At 38.3% G+C, this 13,980-nt stretch overlaps 1 protein-coding gene across 2 annotated transcripts in view; it reads right to left on the bottom strand.

Annotated features, from left to right (window-relative positions):
* RFX6 (regulatory factor X6) overlaps positions 1-2,757 on the bottom strand; it is a 123,323-nt gene extending 120,566 nt beyond the window's left edge. For both annotated transcript variants that reach the window (XM_061427483.1, XM_061427481.1), the window contains exon 1: positions 2,642-2,757. The gene's annotated coding sequence lies outside the window, so the exon portion shown is untranslated. The remainder of the gene's footprint in view (positions 1-2,641) is intronic.
* Positions 2,758-13,980: the final 11,223 nt, after the last annotated feature.

Here is a 13,980-nt window from a genome sequence, read left to right on the forward strand (position 1 = left end):
CTAGAGAGAAGTCATCAGCCATATGTAAAGATGAAATTATAAATGAATGTCACAGACCAGAGTTCTTTTATGAAAACCTTAGGTCTTTATCTTGTGGGTAGAAGGTGATCATCAAAGAAAGATAACAGGTTCAAAGTCCTGTTCTAGCAATTTGAATGTACTTCATGCCACTGAATAGTGTACTTAAAATGGTCAAAACAGTAAATTTATGTTTGTGGTTTAGTCATAAAGTCGTGTCTAATTCTTTGTGATCTCATGGACTGTAGCCCGCCAGGCTCCTCTGTCCTTGGAATTCTCCAGGCAAAATTACTGGAGTGGGTTGCCATTTCCTTCTTCAGGGGATCTTCCCAACCCAGGGCTCAAACCTGGGTCTCCTGGATTGCAGACAGATTCCTTACTGATTGAGCCTCCAGGGAAGCTCAAATTTATGTTATACATATTTTATCACAATAGAAAAAAAGTATGCAAAAAGAGTCCTGTTTAAGGCAGATCACTCTGACACAAGGCGATGGATGGAGTCTAGTTAACAGAGGATTAAGATCTATGACAGGGAATAGAAAGAAGGATGTGGTGTGTGTGTGTGTGTGTTTATGTGTGTGTTTGTGTCTGTGTGTGTGTATTCAAGCTACATAGGAGGTGGAAATTTATTTTGAAGTAGTTGTTGAAGGTTAAGGTAATAGGCTTCTAGCTTGGTTCATTGAAGGGTGGCATAGAATACAGGAGAAAGACTAGTTTAAAGTAAACGAAGACTATTGGACTTGCCTGGAGCCTAATATTGGAGGTGCCTGGAGTCTTCTCAAGATGTAACAGGCATTAACATGGATATAAGACTCTGAGCTCAGGGAATAGGTCAGGCTGGTGATAAGGATTTGGATGCATGTTCATATCATTTCCATCCTTATACAATAGATAAATGTACAAAATAATATCTCCCTCCTTTTCCTAACTGAATGCTTGAGGGAATAGTGTCATAAATGACTTGTGATCCATTAACTCTGAGACCACTAAAATCTGGCTTCTAGTTGCACCACTCTGCAAAAAAGATCTCAGAAAAATGAAGCTTTTTAATCTATCAAATTCAATGGTCATTTTTAAGCATCTCCTTTGAATCTTAATGGCCTTTGTGGTATAATTCCTCCTCCTTGAAATTCTCTTTCTTCATAGTTTTTTTTTAAAGCTTTCCATTATTCCTCAATCTAATGCAAAGGCTCTTTTGGTTCTACTCTGACATCCCTGATCATTCAGATTTGGTCTCCATTGCTGATATGTCTTCCTCCTTTTGACTCTAAATGTGGTCATTCCCCAGAGTTCCTCCCTCAGTATCAATCTCGCTTCTTCCAACACCCTTTCTCACTACAATATTATCTCATCTTCATGTCTTAACTCTGATGCAGATAACTCGCCAACTCTCTGGTCCAGGTCATTCTTTAATCAAACTACCTGCTTGCTGCTCTAACACTTCAAAGTCAGGATGCCTAAAATTTATTCCATTATTTCCTTCTCCTCACTCCTCCTCCTGCTGTTTTCCATTTCTCAGCTTGTTGTACTACCACTGGACTACGTGGAACCCTGGAATTCATCCGAGTCACCTTTAATTTCACTATTTCCTTCATTCTTCTCCATTTTTAATTCATCATCTATATATTTTTAAGTCTTTATTGAATTTGTTACAATATCATTTCTGTTTTATGTTTTGGTTTTTTGGCTCTGAAGCAGGTGGGACTATTATCTCCACGACCAGGGAATGAACCCACACACCCTGCATTAGAAGTAAGTAAGTGTTAGCTGTTCAGTTGTGCCCGACTCGTTGCCACCCCACGGACTGTGACCCACCAGGCTGCTCTGTCCATGGAATTCACCACGCGAGAATACAGGAGTGGGTTGCCATTCCCTTCTCCAGGGGAATCTTCCTGGCTCAGGGATCGAACCCGGGTCTTCTGCATTACAGGCAGATTCTTTACTGTCTGAGCCACCAGAAGGCAAAGTCTTAACTACTGGATAACCAGGGAAGTTCCTGGCTTTTATTTTCTAATTCCTGCATTTTCTCAAAATCTTGCCAAGATCTCTACCCCTGTCTTTAGTTCCTTAACCTAGGCCTTCATCACTTCTTACTTAGGTTATTACAATAGGCTTCAAATTGACTCTGGTCTCTCAATGTTTTATTCTAAACATAGAGAAGGACTCACTAAACTTTCCACTCATTTATGATATACATATTTCTATATTAAAGACCTCTTTGCTTTACTCATTTGTTTTTAAACCTGCAATTAGTCAAAACTCCTTATCCAGATGCTCAAATTCTGCAAGTCCAGCTCCAGCATGTAGGTAATGTCTACTGCCTCACCCTTGGGAAATGGCCAACTGCTGGAGATTGTCTGTTCCCACACCTCAGAGCCCACCTCTTCCCCCTGCCTTAATGCCTTCTGTCCTCCTCACTGGTCCATCAGATACAATTCAACCATCTCCTCTTCTACCAAGATTTTCTTTCTGCTTCTGTCAAAGCACATATTACATTTTACTGCATTTATCTGTTTTTATTCTAATTTATTCTACTGACATTTATCAAATGTTTTACTATACACAGGCATACCACTCTATGCAAGGGGAATATAGAAATGATAAAAGACAAACAAGTTCTCACCTCTTGAGGAGTTTACATTCTAGTGTTTTCATCATTTTGCAGTGAGCAGTCAATTCTTCTTTAGAAAGAGCTCTTTCAACTGCCCTTTCCTCTCTGTCATTATTACTGTTGTCATCACAATTTAAGCCCTTATGACTTTATCTGTCTCTTGTTGGAAAATTCCATACTAGTTACCTACCCCAAGATTCCCCTTCTGATGCACAGAATGCATCATTACAGATGAACCTCTAACAAGTTTGTTCCAATATTATCATTTTCCTATTCAGAAAATTGAATAACCTCCTATTGCCTTCAGAATTAAATTCCCCCACCTTGCTAAGCAAGACCTTCCACAGTCTTATCTCAGCATGGACTAAATAGTAAGATAAATAAATAAATAAGCAAATGAAAAGAACAAAGATATTAATCTTAGGCGACTGCTTAGCTTAAATGTATTTACATACAATATGGTGATAATATCTCATAAACTTGTTAAGGGTATAAAATATTCTGATGTACATGAAACTGTTAAGAAATGAATATTCTGTCATTTCATTGACTCATTGTGCTGTTGACATGAAAACAGCTTCTCCTGTTGACATGGGAGCAAAGCTGTGGGAACGCTTTCAGATTCTCAAGTGTAATCACACAAAACAGAAATCCCAGCACTGCTGTGCCAACAGAACGATTAAAGAAATATTGTTTCATAGGAGTTGTGAGTTTTACTTCAGTTACAAAGCTTTCAACAGTTATTCCACAAGAAAATGCTATTCAACCTATGAAATTAAGTTCTGAATCCTTTAAACCCAAAGCTATCTCCTTGCTTCCATGTAAAACGAACAACTAAATGAATGATTATTGTACCTTTCATTTTGCTGTTAACTTTTGAGGTTTCTGAATTCAACTGGGTATAAATTCAATGATTTTCTTACTATTTTGTCATAAAGGGCTTATTTTTTATTATAAAGACAGTATACAATATTATAAAAATTATAAAATAAATTTATTATTTCTTCCCTGGTAGCTTGGACTGTAAAGACTCTGCCTGCAATGCAAGAGACCTGGGTTTGATCCCTGGGTTGGAAAGATTCCCCTGGAGAAGGGAATGGCTCCCCACTCCAGTATTCTAGCCTGGAGAATCCCATGGACAGGGGAGCTGGGTGGGCTACAGTTTTGGGGGTTGGAAAGAGTTGGACATGACTCAGCAACTACTACTACTAAGAAAATAAAAATAAGCAAATGAACACTCAAAAAAGGACCCATATAGTCATCTCTTTACTCTGTTTGTGGAGACACACTAATAGATTTTATTGCTAAAATGCAGGGGTGGGGAAATAATACACATCGTACCACCACTTTTATTGGCAGGATGAAATCAGAAGCCTATCAGCCCAGGTTGTGAGGATCTCAAGAGCAAGGTCCAAGTGTAATTGTGCATTCTGGGCTTTGTATAAGGCCACCTCAGAAACTGGCATTCAATAAATGTTAAATGAGCGAATTTAATGTTCTCACCAATTTTCCTTATATCTTGGTCAGCACAATAACTCAATGTTTGTGTTCCCAGCTTTCTCCACAGTTCTTGAGCTATCTTTAAACCAGTCCTTCAGATAGGCCCTTCACTGCCATGGTCAACAAAATTAGACTTTCAGAGCAGAAATTATGAATTGCATAACCTTCAAAAGATGGCCTAAAATAAGGTGGCGTATAAGCATGTGAACAATGAAATATGGAAGTAAGTGGCACTTCCACTGTGATATTAAAAGGAAAGGATATGCCTCTCCCAGCTTCTTTTCCCTTCTTGATGCTTCTATGGAACAACGGAGCTATGATCTCAGACCATGAGATAGAATCTGCAAGTTGAAGACAGTAAAGCAACAAGCCTGAGGAAGACTTGGTCCCCAACACTCTAGCACTGTTTTTTCAGCCCTGGATTACTTATGCTTAGAGAATGTGTAAGAAACACCAACAGTCTGATAAATTCATGTATGGGCTACTTGTCTGCTTTAATGAGTGGCCAACTACAAAATTGATGTCAAGTACTGGAAGACAAAACACACAAACAGATGTATACATCAAAAGCTCTTTGGAGGAAAATCTCAATTGACATTTCTTGCATTTCATAATTTCTGCTGTTATATAATTTTTCTAGTATTATATTTCCAGCCAAAATCAGATTATAGGAAAATAAAATTTTGAGAATGCCAGACCTAAAACAAATTAATCAAAGATCTTCTCATTTTTGCAAATAGCTATTCCTTCACATCTATAAATATGTGAACTTGATCAGTTTCTTGCTTGTTTGAAATAGAAGGCAGGACTATAAGATGTACAAGCTGACAGTGTGAAATCTAGTCAGCAGTTAACCAGTGGGCCTGTGTTAGATATTTCCCATCTAAAGAGCTATCAACTGTAAATACTTTAGATAAACAAAACCTGGAGGTCAAATTCTGCAAGTTACCAATGTAAAACTAATGGAATCCAGGATATTAGTCCTTACATGCCACTCTATAGACATAAGAACTGATAGTAAGAGATGCCCATGTTGGTAAAAAGCACAAGAAAAGTGAAGTGTTGAAGGGTGTGAGTTATTTATTATATTTGCAACCACCTATTTCCAAAAAGAGATCTGAAGTGTATTTTTTAAAAGGAAAATATATATAATAGAATTCTTAGACATTCTAGAAGGCAAATAATAGAAAGGCATTCTAGAAAGGCAAATAATAACTGAAATTGAAGTGAGGAGTAGTGATTGCTTTTGTGCTAAACTTAGCTCTGGGCATCTTGGCAGACAAGGGAAGTGGACACCAGCGCCCTCAAGCAGGCATAACCTGCAGTGCCGTTGGGAAGTTCATTGTCTCCAAGGCTTGTTTTCTGGTCTCAGCTCCTTCTGCATTTGCTGTGTTCCAAGTCTCCATCCCTCTTTATAATTCTTTGAGGAACTGTCTACTCCATGCGACACTGAAAGGACTGTCAATCCTGGAGCACTACAAGGGTGGAAAGCATCCGTGACTGAGCCAGCCACAAGAGTCCTGGGTCCTCTCTGCACTGGGAAGGAGACAGAAGACCCTCCTTGATTTCAGTTTGTGAACCATAGGGCTATCAACCTTCACCTTTCTTGAAGGAAACTTATTTGAGACAGAAGATAATGAGTTCAAAATGAAAAGGAAAACTGAGCCAAGTAATACAGAAGAGGGAAGCGGGTAGAGGGGAAGAAGAAGAGGAGAGGGAAACCAACATTTGAACACACAGCAGTAACTAAAGCTAAACTTTCTTTAGACTATTGGCTATGAAAGCAAATAATTTTCCCGTTTTCTTCAGTTTATTTTTCTTGGATGTCTACTAATTGAAATTAAAGAAGCATGACTAAAACACTTGTGTCTCACATCACTGGTTACATGTTCTCATCTGTAAAATGAAAGACATGGAATAAGTTGATTTCAAACTTTCCTTTCCAATCTAAAATTCTATAGTTCTGACTAGATTAATATGTGAATTCCTTCAGCACAAGGATATTATCTCATCAACTTTGGTATCAAGAATTTGTGCCACTTAGAAGACTCTCAATAGCTATGTCTGGGAATCAATTGAAAAAAAAAAATAAGTGAGCCACTTTTCAAACCTATTCTATAATTATTTATCTCTAATTTTGCTTACTTATTCCCCATCTGTATCCCCAAATAAAGCAGTATCAGATATATGCTCATAGGTTCTCTTTCCTGGAAAAAGAGCTAAATAATGTAGCTAAATAACTGAATGTGTTTACAACCCAAGTGAGAAATACACATTGAACTATAAGTCTGATTTCATGGGAAATATAATATTCCAAGAGAGTTATATATTAGTGACATAGTTCAAGTTAGGGAGAAAAATTATTAATCATTCCACTCATAATGAACTTTTAAGATTTGAATCAGGGGGAGTATAAAAGCATTTACTGGATCAGTCGTTTTAAAAAGTAGGAGCCAAATTTTGGAACTCTAGCTCATGAATCTGTTAATGTCAAGACTTTCTTTTCTTTCAAGTATCTACTCCTACTCCTCAGAAAGAAATAAAAATGCATATTTACATACACGTCCTCCAGGATGGGGAAGAAGATGACAAATCTCTGCTAAGCCACATGAGAGAGGGTCCCTTTCTGGTTCACCTCTAAGAGCCTGTGTGTATTTTGTTCTGGGGCTATTCCTAATAACCTAGCGTGTGGAAGGCTGCAAATCAGTGCTTGTAATGAAGCTCTAGTGGAAGCTGAGAAAACAGTAGGCGCAAATTAAATGCAGAACCAAGGCTTCCAGGGGTGGAAGAAACAAGAGGAAACTTGCCTATTCTACTTCCAGTGGGCATAGGTGAGTGAATTGCTATACAAAAGCAATGGCTGTCTAATAATTCATAGTATTTTTATCACATACACATTTACAAATCACACACACACATTTCTATTTTTTAGTAATTAAACTTTTCTCCATAACTATATTCAAAGAGTTTTGGCGGGAAAAGCAGAGGGAGACCTGTTGGTCACAGACTGGTCTTCCCATAGTAAACATCCTTAGGAACATTGGAAGAAATGCCATACACACACAGGAGCCCCTGAAACGCTTTGCTAGGAATATTTATGTAAGTGTCCTTGTCCTTGGTATTAACTTTGTGGAGTAAGATTAGCTTCTCAAAGAAACATTCCCTGATACTGTTACCACATCTTAACTGTGCCTTACTTTTCTTATGTGAAAAAATGATGATCAAAATGCATATTCCACCTGCCATATAGGGTTACTATAAAGATCTTCCCTGGCAGCTCAGCTGGTAAAGACTCTGACTGCAGTTCAGGAGACCCTGGTTCGATCCCTGGGTTGGGAAGTTCCCCTGGGGAAGTGATAGGCTACCCATTCCAGTATTTTGGGGCTTTTCTGGTGGCTCAGATGGTACAGAATCCACCTGCAATGTGGGAGACCTGGGTTCGATCCCTGGGTTGGGAAGATCCCCTGGAGGAGGCCATTGCAACCCACTCCAGTATTCTTGCCTGGAGAGTCCCCATGGACAGAGGAGCATGGTGGGCTACAGTCCATGAGGTTGCAAAGAGTTGGACATGACTGAGAGACTAAGCACAGCACAGCATAAAGATCTAAAGAGATAAGGCACCATTAATGTGTTTTGAAAGCTACAAATCACTATTCAAAAATATTATTATTATCCTCATCACTGTCATTACTAGTTTTCACAACAATCTTGTGAAGCTGGTAACTATTACCAAGGAGGAAATTATGGAACAATAAGATTAAGCATCTTGCCTGAAGTCTACAGCTATTTAATGTCCAAACAGATGTGAATTCAGACACTTCAACTTGCTGCTAGACCATACAAATGTACTCTGCAAATTTCAACCAGAAAAGGCTTCCAGAGTCATGTATCAACACTTTTTTCATGCCTTTGACCTAAAAATGTTTAAACTTTTAAGGAGATACATTAGATGAATCTACCGACATCCAAGTATCAGGTTAGAATCATAAACCTGTTTCTCCAGTGAGTCAATCAAAACCAGATACAGAACAAGAGGGAAGCATGTGTTGAACAGTGTTTACTCAACCAGGAAAAGATATTCTTGGAACCTTCAAATTGTGTTAAATTTACTAGTTTGGAAATAGGAATTATTATATACTGTAGATGAAACAGTAATTCAAGACAACTTTTTGAAGGTCTATTTGTCAGTATTTATCACAATTAAAGAACAGTCTCTGACTTAGCAATTCTCCCGCTAGAACATTCATATCTCAGAAATAAATTCTCAACTACACAGAAATATATTTATTTACAAGATATTCCTTGTAAAAAATCATATAAGGATAAATTTATTTTAAATACATCAATTTAATAGCAAAACAGAAAATAAACTTTTTTTAAATTTCAAATAAGTTAAATGTCTATAAAGAATTCACTAAATAAATTACGGCACATTTGTTCAATAAATGACTGTTCAGCCACTTGAAAAAGTGAAGTAAGTTTATATGAGCAGGTATTGAAAGCCCTGGCTTCCATTCTGAATGTTGAAAATCAGTTGCAGAATAGTAAATTTTTTGCGTATATAATATATATAAAGATTGGAAAGATAAGAATCTAACAGAAAACACTAGTTTTCCCTAAAGAATACTTGATCGAGTAGACTCATTTCCTATGCTTCATTACTATTTGAATTTTCATTACAATAAGCATGTTTCATTTCAGAATAAAAATTTTAATAAAAATAATTTCTCAATTTAGCCCATTCACTTTTTTTGTGTCATTGCAATGAAAATCATAAAAAGCTGTTTTATATAATAAAAATGGAAAATAAATGGCAAAGAATATTCTAAAAGAGAATAAGAATGATAAAGGTGGGAGAAGTACCAGGAGTCAGTAGTGCTTCCAGATAAAGTAACATAATTAAATGATGCAATATTGAAACAAAAACAAACATAAGTAAAACAGAACTTTAAAATCCAAATTAACCCATTTATATATTATAGTTAAGCAGTCAGTAAAATAAGAATCACATAATTCCAGGAAAGTGATTATTATGTAACAAACAGAGAGGGATATTGAAGTACAGTTTAGAGAAAATTGATTTAGATCTAAAACTTACACCCTGAACAAACTCTCTGTCAATTATTTAATCATAGAAAAGTGAAAAAAAAGTAAAGCATTACTTACAAAAAACAAAGTTATGATAAAATTCACAGAATTTAAGTGAAGTCTGAAGAAATATCATAACATTGTATTACTTGGACATTTTTGTTTGTGTGAACTGTTTCCTTAAAACTTCCCAGAGTAAAACTGTTGGTGCACGCACACATGCACACACACACACACATGATTCTTGACATGTGTTGGGAATCAAATTCAGAATATATGTTTTGAAAAATATGAGAGTACATATTTATAGACAGAATTATACAAAATATCTGAACTAAAGCCCATCCAGGACAACATATATTCTATAATTAATTACAATAGGTAAAGTTAGAAACCAGTGGCTGACTATTTTTTTGGGCTCCAAAATCACTGCAGATGGTGACTGCAGCCATGAAATTAAAAGACGCTTACTCCTTGGAAGGAGAGTTATGACCAACCTAGACAGCATATTCAAAAGCAGAAACAATATTTTCTCAAAAAAAGGTCCGTCTAGTCAAGGCTGTGGTTTTTCCAGTAGTCATGTATGGATGTGAGATTTGGACTGTGAAGAAAGCTGAGTGCCGAAGAACTGATGCTTTTGAACTGTGGTGATGGAGAAGACTCTTGAGAGTCCCTTGGACTGCAAGGAGATCCAACCAGTCCATCCTAAAGGAGATCAGTCCTGGGTGTTCATTGGAAGGACTGATGCTGAGGCTGAAACTCCAGTAATTTGGCCACCTCATGCAAAGAGTTGACTCACTGGAAAAGACCCTGATGCTGGGAGGGATTGGGGGGCAGGAGGAGAAGGGGATGACAGGGAATGAAATGGTTGGATGGCATCACTGACTCAGTGGACATGAGTTTGGGTGAACTCTGTGTTGGTGATGGACAGGGAGGCCTGATGGGGTGAGTCTCAGTGACCTCCAGGAGTTGGTGATGGACAGGAGGCCTGGCGTGCTGCAATTCATGGGGTTGCAAAGAGTCGGACACGACTGAGCGACTGATCTGATCTGATCTGATAGCTAAATATTAAGATGCTGCATAAAAAGATAAATATAAAGATTAAGCTGCAAAATGGAAATGATTTATCATCTAATAAGTGAAACATTTTAAGATATTATGGATACTCTAATTAGAACTCTATATAAATGTAGATATGCTTGCTGATGCAGGAGACATAAGAGACACGGTTTCAATCTCTGGGTCAGGAAGATCCCCTGGAAAGAGAAAATGGCAACCCACTCCAATATTCTTGCCTGGAGAATCCTATGGACCAAGGAGCCTGGCAGGCTATGGTCCATGGGGTTACAAAGAGCCAGATATAACTAAGCGGCTGAGCACAGTACTTTAAGAAAGCATAAGAAATAGAAAATATTTGTGTTCAGGATGTGAGAATATGGAAATTTTATGTTACCTTTAATATGACTTTCAGTTCAGTTCAGTTTAGTCGCCCAGTCGTGTCTGACTCTTTGCGACCCCATGAATCGCAGCACGTCAGGCCTCCCTGTCCATCACCAACTCCCGGAGTTCACTCAGACTCACGTCCATTGAGTCAGTGATGCCATCCAGCCATCTCATCCTCTGTCGTCCCCTTCTCCTCTTGCCCCCAGTCCCTCCCAGCATCAGAGTCTTTTCCAGTGAGTCAACTCTTCGCATGAGGTGGCCAAAGTACTGGAGTTTCAGCTTTAGCATCATTCCTTCCAAAGAAATCCCAGGGCTGATCTCCTTCAGAATGGACTGGTTGGATCTCCTTGCAGTCCAAGGGACTCTCATGTAAATAATGTAATGGAGTACAGTGAAATATGGAGATGAAAAGAATGGGATTGTTCCCATCAATTTGCAATTCTATTGCCACTAGTTAGAGCAAAAGTAGACTATGAAGTAAATATAATAATCGTGAACTGAATGCCCTAAAGCACAGCTGGTTTCTAATCATAAATACTAGTTTTAATTGTCTGGAGGCTGAGAAAAATCATGAAAAAAAAGCAATGCCTGAAACCAAATCCATTTTAGTGGAAAAACTGTCAAAGAATGTCTATTAGGTTAACCTTTAGGGAGCTGGGTTTATAGCACACAAATCTCATATTTTCTTCCAAGCACCTCACATAACCACTTGGTTGCTCAGAATCCACACTGGCAAAAAAAAAGACTACAGTAAACTCAGTTTCTTTTCTGATATTTGAGAATAGTCTGTATATAGAATTTTTAGCTACAAAAAGGGAAAAGGAAAAAAACAGAAGGTACACATAGAGCTGTGGAAGTCAGACTGTGAGCTAGCTGAGGGCAGGGACAGAACTCATCCTTTTCATACCTATCATGAGAATTTAGGAAGACTCTATTTTGTAGGTGTGTATTCCTAGAACCTGAGAAGGCAATGGCAACCCACTCCAGTACTCTTCCCTGGAAAATCCCATGGACAGAGGAGCCTGGAGCAATTTGGAATTCCGCTGCCACCTAGTGGGCAATCATATTTTTTACTATTTATAGCCAATAGCATAATAGGAACTAGGACCGTTATGGAACGATTTTAGAACGACTTCATGATAAAAACTTATATTTATGTTTCTGTTTAATTCAATACTAACAAGCATTAAATGAAAATATATATTTTGTTAGTTTACAAGATAAAGTATTTAAGAAATGGCAATGGCTAATAGAGTTTTGCCAGGAGAACACACTGGTCATAGCAAACATACACTTCCAACAACACAAGAGAAGACTCTACACATGGACATCACCAGATGGTCAAGACCGAAATCAGACTGATTACATTCTTTGCAGCCAAAGATAGAGAAGCTCTATACATAAGTCAGCGAAAAGAGACTGGGAGTTGACTGTGGCTCAGATCATGAACTCCTTATTGCCAAATTCAGACTTAAATTGAAGAAAGTAGGGAAAACCACTAGGCCATTCAGGTATGACCTAAATCAAATCCCTTATGATTATACAGTGGAAGTGAGAAATAGATTTAAGGGACTAGATCTGATAGACAGAGTGCTTAATGAACTATGGACAGAATTTCGTGACATTGTACAGAAGACAGGGATCAAGACCATCCCCATGGAAAAGAAATGCAAAAAGCAAAATGGCTCTCTGAAGAGGCCTTACAAATAGCTGTGAAAAGAAGAGAAGCGAAAAACAAATGAGAATAGGAAAGATATTCCTATTTGAATGCAGAGTTCCAAAGCATAGCAAGGAGAGATAAGAAAGCCTTCCTCAGCAATCAGTGGAAAGAAAGAGAGGAAAACAACAGAATGGGAAAGACTAGAGATCTTTTCAAGAAAATTAGAGATACCAAGGGAACATTTCATGCTAAGATGGGCTCGATAAAGGACAGAAATGGTAGGGACCTGACAGAAGTAGAAGATATGAAGAAGAGGTGGCAAGAATACACAGGAGAACTGTACAAAAAAGATATTCACGACCCAGATAATCACAATGGTGTGATCACTGACCTAGAGCTAGACATCCTGGAATGCGAAGTCAAGTGGGCCTTAGAAAGCATCACTACGAACAAAGCTGGTGGAGGTGATGGAATTCCAGTTGAGCTATTTCAAATCCTGAAAGATGATGCTGTGAAAGTGCTGCACTCAATATGCCAGCAAATTTGGAAAACTCAGCAGTGGCCACAGGACTGGAAAAGGTCAGTTTTCATTCCAATCCCAAAGAAAGGCAATGCCAAAGAATGCTCAAACTACCGCATAATTGCACTTATCTCACACGCTAGGACAGTAATGCTCAAAATTCTCCAAGCCAGGCTTCAGCAGTACATGAACCGTGAACTTCCAGATGTTCAAGCTAGATTTTGAAAAGGCAGAGGAACCAGAGATCAAACATCTCTGGATGTTGCCAACATCTGCTGGATCATGGAAAAAGCAAGAGAGTTCCATAAAAACATCTATTTCTGCTTTATTGACTATGCCAAAGCCTTTGACTGTGTGGATCACAAGAAACTGTGGAGAATTCTGAAAGAGATGGGAATACCAGACCACCTGACCTGCCTCTTGAGAAACCTATATGCATGTCAGGAAGCAACAGTTAGAACTGGACATGGAAAAACAGACTGGTTCCAAATAGGAAAAGGAGTACATCAAGGTTGTACATTGTCACCCTGCTTATTTAACTTATATGCAGAGTACATCGTGAGAAATGCTGGGCTGGAGGAAGCCCAAGCTGGAATCAAGACTGCCAGGAGGAATATTAATAACCTCAGATATGCAGATGACACCACCCTTATGGCAGAAAGTGAAGAAGAACTAAAGAGCCTCTTGATGAAAGTGAAAGAGGAGAGTGAAAAAGTTGTCTTAAAGCTCAACATTCAGAAAACTAAGATCATGGCATCTAGTCCCATCACTTCATGGGAAATAGATGGGGAAACAGTGGAAACAGTGTCAGACTTTATTTGTGGGGGCTCCAAAATCACTGCAGATGGTGATTGCAGCCATGAAATTAAAAGACACTTACTCCTTGGAAGGAAAGTTATGACCAACCTAGATAGCATATTCAAAAGCAGAGACATTACTTTGCCAACAAAGGCGCATCTAGTCAAGGCTATGGTTTTTCCAGTGGTTATATATGGATGTGAGAATCGGAGTATAAAGAAAGCTGAGTGCTGAAGAATTGATGCTTTTGAACTGTGGTGTTGGTGAAGACTCTTGAGAGTCCCTTGGACTGCAAGGAGATCCAACCAGTCCATTCTAAAGGAGACCAGTCCTGGGTATTCA

The sequence above is a fragment of the Bos javanicus genome, chromosome 9 (genome assembly GCF_032452875.1).
Source record: "Bos javanicus breed banteng chromosome 9, ARS-OSU_banteng_1.0, whole genome shotgun sequence".
In the NCBI taxonomy this organism is placed as follows: Eukaryota; Metazoa; Chordata; class Mammalia; order Artiodactyla; family Bovidae; genus Bos; species Bos javanicus.